This window comes from Triticum aestivum, chromosome 7D (assembly GCF_018294505.1).
Source record: "Triticum aestivum cultivar Chinese Spring chromosome 7D, IWGSC CS RefSeq v2.1, whole genome shotgun sequence".
Lineage (NCBI taxonomy): Eukaryota > Viridiplantae > Streptophyta > Magnoliopsida > Poales > Poaceae > Triticum > Triticum aestivum.
In genome coordinates this window covers 80,846,356-80,853,709 of record NC_057814.1, presented here as the reverse complement: position 1 = coordinate 80,853,709, position 7,354 = coordinate 80,846,356, and positions in this window count along the sequence as shown.

Below are 7,354 nucleotides of genomic sequence, written 5' to 3'. Positions count from 1 at the left end.
GAGGGTGCGGGCCGGGGGTCGGCGGCGGCGGCCGGTGGAGCGGGGGAGGGTGCGGGGGGTCGGCTACAATCGAGAAATACAATCGAGTGTCCATGAAATTTAAAAACATTCATGAGTTCAAAAAGTGCCCATGAAATACAATCGAGAAATGAAGGCTACAATTTAAATACAATCGATCTTAGCTAGCTATCTGTTCACAATCTTCTTGCCCTTATTTTTCGTAAATGGAGTTCTTCTCTTGAACGGACGTCCTTTAGGTAGGGTGGTCCTGCTTCTTCTTGTGGTGTATGCTAATACTTCATCGTCGTCGTCATGTTCCATCTTCGGGTCGCCGTACTGGTCGAAGTCTTGCTCATTGGTGACTCCATCCATTCCGATGATCTTCCTTTTGCCTCTCCTCACGACAACACGACTGGGCTTTGATGGGTCGGTAATGAAGAAGCATTGGTCCACTTGGGAAGCCAGTACCCATGGCTCATTTTTCGCGGTGACGTTCGCGCCTGCGGTCTTGGATTTGGCTTCGGTTATAACCATGGTGGTGAAATATTGGTCTTCTTTTATGACGCTCTTGGCCCATCTGACACGGAACATCGGGACCTTCTCTCCAGCGTAGCTCAGCTCCCAGATCTCCTCGATCCTTCCGTAGTATCTATCCTTGTTGTTACCGGTGTAGGATTCCATCGTTACCCCGGAGTTCTGATAACCATCGCTCTTCATGTCCTTGTCCTCGGTGTAGAATGTGTAGCCGTTGATATCGTACGCCTCATACGTCATCAGGTTGTGCTCGGCGCCCTGTGACAAGGCGAATATGAGTTGTTCTTCCGCGGAAGAATCCTCATGTAAAGGGTACGACAGAAGCTTCTGCTTGAACCAACGCGTGAAACATGAGTTGTGCTCTTTGATTATATCTCCGTCTGTCCTCTATTGGCCTCGGTCATTGTACGTCTTCTCAATAAACGTTCTGTGCTCTACCACCCAAGGATCGACCACGTCTATGTGTTGTAGCGCGACTAGGTTTGCTCTTTCAAAGTCGGCGAGTCGACCATCGAAGTCGACATGCATTTCGCGGCAACCCTCACGGTGACCCCATCCAGCGAGCCTGCCGAGGTGCCTGTTGACGGGCAGACCAACGGGGTTCTCGATGCCTAGATAATTCATGCAGTAGGAGATGCACCCTTCGGTCAGAAAGCCCCTGGCTATGCTTCCCTCTGGACGTGACATGTTGCGAACGTATCCTTTGATGACACCATTCATCCTTTCGAACGGCATCATGCTGTGCAGGAACGTCGGCCCGAGTTGGATGATATCCTCCACGATATGGACCAGCAGATGCACCATAACGTCGAAGAATGCAGGAGGGAAGTACATCTCAAGCTCGCATAGTATCACCACGATCTCTTCCTGTAGCCTTCTGAGTTGCCTCACGCCAACCGACTTCCGAGAGATGACGTCGAAAAAGTTGCATAGGCCAAATAGCGTTTCACGGACGTGCGCATCCATGATCCCACGGATTGCAACTTGAAGTATCTGCGTCATCAGCACGTGACAGTCATGAGACTTCATCCCGCTGAACTTCTGCTTCACTGAGTCTAGGTATCTGCTTATCTTCCCAGCGTAACCGTAAGGAAGTTTTACTCCTACGAGGCAGGTGAAAAACTGATCGATCTCCTCCTGACTTAGAGTGAAGCACGCGGGAGGGAAGTCATTTCCGGTCTTCTTGGTCTTTTTGCCTTTGCGACGACTTTCCGTGTCCTGCTTCACCTCATCATCATCATCATCATTAGCGTGAAGCTCCTCCCTGATGCCCATTGATTTCAAGTCTGCCCTTGCTTTCGCCCCATCTTTGGTCCTCTCTGGCATGTTGAGCAGGGTACCAAACAGACTCTCGCACACGTTCTTCGTGATATGCATGACATCAAGGCTGTGAGGCACACGGTGGATCTTCCAGTATGGCATGTCCCAGAAAACAGACCTCGTTTTCCATACCTTCAGCAATGGCTCTGGCGCCTTTTGCTTCCTTCCCGGCAGTGGGCAATCTTTCCAATTTTTCAACAGCTCGTCTATTTCCTCGCCGCTCCTCATACGCGAGCGTCTTCGGGGTTCGGTTTCACCATCGAACAGATCCTGCGTTTCCTCCACGGGTCATCGTCGCGAAGCCACCTTCGATGTCCCATGAGCACGGTTTTCGAAGACCCGGGATCTCTATCTAGCTGGCGATACGTTGTGTCATCCATGCACCTGACACATCCAGAAAATCCGTGGACCACCTGCCCCGCGAGATATCCGAAACCGAGATAGTCGTGCACCGTCGTGAGCAGTGCGGCTCTCATAGGGAAATATTCTTTCTCTGCGGCGTCCCACGTATTGGCTGGCGTTTTCCACAGCGTGTCTAGCTCCTCTTCCAGTAGCCCCAGATACAGACTGATGTCGTTCCCTGGTTGTTTCGGCCCTTCAATTAGCATACTCATGTGAATGTACTTCCTCTTCATGCACAACCAGGGGGGAAGGTTGTACATCCACACAAACACAGGCCAGGTGCTATGTGTGCTTCTCTGGCTGCCAAACGGATTGACTCCATCGGTGCTCGCGCCCAGCATGATGTTCCTTGGATCGTTCCCAAATCCTGGGTGTTCGAAGTTCAACGCTTGCCACTGCTCCCATCCTTAGTGTGACTCAGCATCTTGTCTTTTTTATTTATCTCCGGATCATTTGCGTCATCTTCTCGCTTCTTCTCCTCCCTATCTGCGTGCCAACGCAGGAGCTTTGCTACCTTAGGGTCCGCGAAATACCGCTGCAGACGAGGAGTGATCGGAAAGTACCACACCACTTTTCGAGGAGCTTTCTTCCTCTTCTTGTATCAAGTGACGCCGCACACCGGACATATGGTAGACTCCGTGTGCTCATCCCGATAAATGATGCAATTGTTCATGCACACATGGTATTTCACGTGCGGTAAATCCAGAGGACACACGATTTTCTTCGCCTCCTCGAAACTGGTCGGGCACTTGTTCCCCTTGGGAAGACGTTCGTGCCAGAATAACATGTTCTCGTCGAAGCATGCGTCGGTCATTTTGTGCTTTACCTTCATCTCCAGAGCCATGAGCGTTACTTTCAGGCGGGTATCCTCGGGCCTGCATCCTTCATACAATGGAGAAACCGCGTCTATCTCCAGTTGATTCAGCTTGGCTTTCTCTCGGGCGGCAGCTCTTGCGTTATCCGTCTGCTTGAGAAGCAGCTCTTGAATATGAGGGTCCTGCACCCAGCCCATCGATGGTCCATCATCGTCTGCTCCGCCGGCATCTTCATCTTCATGATCATGCCCTTCGTCTGCTCCCGCATCTTCCTCATCATCATGTCCGGCATCTTCTACATGATGACTGTGTACAGCATCACCGTCGTGATCATGTCCTGGAGATTCTTCGTCTTCTCGCCCGCCCGAGCCGCGGTGGTTGTCTTGCTGCCCATCCTCATTTCTTGCCCGACCCCCATGGACGACTTCATAGTCATCTCCATCACCTTGCCACCGATAGCCATCCATGAAACCACGCAAGAGCAGGTGGTCCCGCACCTGCCCGGAATCCGGGTCCGCAATAAGGCTCTTCAGCTTGCATCTTCGACACGGACATCTTATCTCCGTTTCGTTCTTTTCAAGCATCTCGGCCTTCGCGGAGCTCAAAAACCTATTCACGATGCCTTCGGTCATCGTGCGGACCATGGTCACCTGCGGGGTAGAGCAAAACGATATTTTAGAACCAAGAAAAAATTTGGCATGACTTTCCCTAAAAATAGGACCAAAAAGAATGCATAGTGCCAAAATTCTCGCCGAAACGGAAATGAATCAACATTCCGGCAAAATATTGGCAACCATCGCATTTCAAATACCGGTACCTGCAAACACAAACATATATGCAACACCACAAACATATGCAACACCACAAACATACATAGATCTAGCTAGGACATAAAAAGTGCATGTGCACGTTGTTGGAGGGAGAACAACATAAAGATAGCTTCCCCCTTACTTACCTATAAAAAAAGGGGCTTTAACCACGTAATTTGGATGAATTTATGGTGCAAATGAGGTGAGGAGGAGGAGGCAGCCGAGACAAGCTTGGAGGAGGGAGGAGAGAATGAAGTGGGGAAAGTGAGTGGGTAGGTGTGGCTGTCCAAAATATCTAGCTCGTCCCAGGTTACTAATGGCGCACCACCACAAAATGCGCCATTAGTAACCCTGGTTACTAATGGCGCACCTGCTGGTGGTGCGCCATTAGTAGTTTTGCAAAAAAACACTAATGGCGCACGGGGAGCAGTGCGCCATTACTAGCTTAAACTAGTAATGGCGCACTACACTAGGTGCGCCATTAGTAGTTTTGCAAAAAAGTAAAAAATAAAAAAATTATTTTAGTGGCGCACTATGTTACTGGTGCGCCATTACTAGTTACAACTAGTAATGGCGCACTACGTCCTGGTGCGCCATTAGTATGTCTGGAAAAATAAAAAAAAATTGTTACTAATGGCGCACCGTTTGTCTGGTGCGCCATTAGTGTCTTTCACACTAATGGCGCACCAGCGCATGGTGCGCCATTGCTATATAGCAATGGCGCACCACATTTCTGGTGCGCCATTAGTGGCCATTCTATCTATAGCCCTTTTCCTAGTAGTGCCCACATAGCTATTTATTTACTTAACTACTCGCATGACCTTCCCTTATATCTTTTTGGAGTAGTTTGTCATTTGCTGTAGTGCTTCACTTATATCTTTTTGAGCACGGTGTGCTTTAATATTTTTGTAGAAATTCTCTCTTGCTTCACTTAAATTAATTTGAGAGAAAGAAATATTATGCTCATGATCTTCACTTATATATGTTTGAGCTTATCAAGCAACACATGAAAATTAGTCCCAAAGTGATAGATATCCAAGAAGGATATAATAAAAAATTTCATGAAGATCATTGGACAAAATAAACATGATTTTTCGTAATAGTTTTGAGATATGATGATATGATATGTGAGTCATATTGATGAGTAATTATGCTTTAGTAAGAATATTGGTGTTAAGGTTTGTGATTCCCTATGCAAGCACGAAAGTCAATAGTTATGCAATGAAATTACATCCTACTTGTGGTGCATTATTCGGTGTTAATTATGCTCAATGATCGCTTATGAGATTATTCGTTTCTTGGTTGGTCACTTCTCAATCATTTGCTAGCCTTCATTTTGCACTAAGTATGATCACTACTTGTGCATCCAAAATCCTTTAAACCAATTTTGCCACATGAGTCCACTATATCTACCTATATGCAGCATTCTTCTGCCGTTCTAAGAAAATTTGTATGTGCCATCTCTAATTTTCAACATAAAATTCTCTTTTGTGTGCTCGTACCGATCGCCAGGGGGTGAGGGGTGGCCGATATTTTCCATGCTAGATGTGTTATTCTCACAATGTGTAGCGACCAGACCTCAAATAGTCTGTGCTACTGTGCACCAGTGTCATCCCTGGATCAGTAATGCTGACACGCACAGTACAAATGGAGGATTTATAACAGAGTAGCAATCACACACTTATTACATCGAATATCTCAAAAGAGAATAAGTATGATAAATATGGCTTAAGGCCATCTAAATACGATAACAGCGGAAGACTTGGAAGATAAGTGAGTCCATCAACTCCAACGGCATCACTGAGTATAAGACCACGACCTAAGGCACCTTACTCGTCATCTGAAAAGTCTGCAACATGAAACGTTGCAGCCCGAAAACGGGTCAGCACATGGAATATGCTGGCAAAATAACACATAGAGAATAATGAACATAATAATGCTATACTACATGCATATTTGGCTGGTGGAAAGCTCTATGGTTACAGTTTTGCGAAAAGCCAATTTTTCCCTACTGCAAAGGAATAAATTTTATTTAACTATCATGGTGGTTGTTAAACATTGAGATGGTTGACAGCATCTCAATCCCAATTAAGTATCATCATTAACCCAACAAAATTAATTAAAGTAACATGGTGATGAGATTCACATGATAATCCAGGTACTAGATACTCAGGTTGTCCATAACCGGGGACACGGCTAACCATGATTAGTTTGTACACTCTGCAGAGGTTTGTGCATTTTTCCCCACAAGACTCGATCGCCTCCGCTTGATTCTCGCACTACATGATGTTTGAGAAACGGATGACCGGGACACAGCCTTTCAGAAACAATCACTCTTTACTCCGGATGGACAGTTACACCTACTTTCCCCTACATCTGCTAGCCCACCTCTTCAAGAGATCATGTAACCTACTTAACTATGCTAGAGCCCATAATAGCTTGTGGCTGCACACGGAAGTTTCTAGCATGAATAATCTTATGATCCCTTTGAGCCTGGGTGGCGGTCCTTATACAAACAGACAACACTGGGTTCTCCAAGTGCCTCAATCCACCCAGATGTGAGTTTTAGTTGCCACCTTAAGTAAACCATTATTAACAATCTCACATCTATCATGAATATCTCTCAAACCCAATCCACGTCTACGAGCATAGCATGGCAATATAATAGCAACGTAGAAGTAACTCCCAAGGGTTTGATAAATAAAACAGGTAATAGGTACTACCTCAACTACTTCCCAATACCCACAATTTAATTAGATCCTAACCATGCAATGTTTGAGGATTGATCTAATGCAATAAAAACTGGGTATGGAAAGGTATGATCAAAGTGTTACTTGCCTTGCTGATGATCCGCGAAACCTAGCGATTCGAAGTAACAAGCGGCGCACTCCGGGTACTCTATCGCAAACAAACAAGCAAACAATAAGTACTCATCTAATGCACAGGTAAAACTCGAATGAAAGATCCAACCAAAAAGTTCAACTTAAGAACTCCGGTTTGCAAAAAGAACCAACTCGAACAAAGCAACGAAAGTCAAACGGCGAAAGAAACAAGCTTCGTTTACTAATCTGGATCTAGGTCAAATTTTACAGTAGCAAAAACTAATTTGAGTAGGTTAAACGGAAAGAGAATTTCGAGACGAAACTCTAGGCGTTTGAATCGCCTGATTCCGATAAACGACCGAAAAGTTAAACAAAAACGAAGATCCGATCAGAAATCGAGATCTGGAATAATCGCGGAAAAATCCGACAAAAAAGAAAACTGACGAACGGTTAAAGAACGGACGTTCGTTAACAGAGAAAATCTGACGAACACGTTTGTTAAAACAAACGGGTCGGTGAACGTTCACTAAATAATAAAACCGAAGAAAATAAACCGTTCTAGGGTTTTAAAAAAAACGAGCGGGTTTTTTCCAAAAAACGGCAAACGGCGGCGGGTCAGTACCTCGTCGGGGCGGGCTCCGGCGGGGCGGCT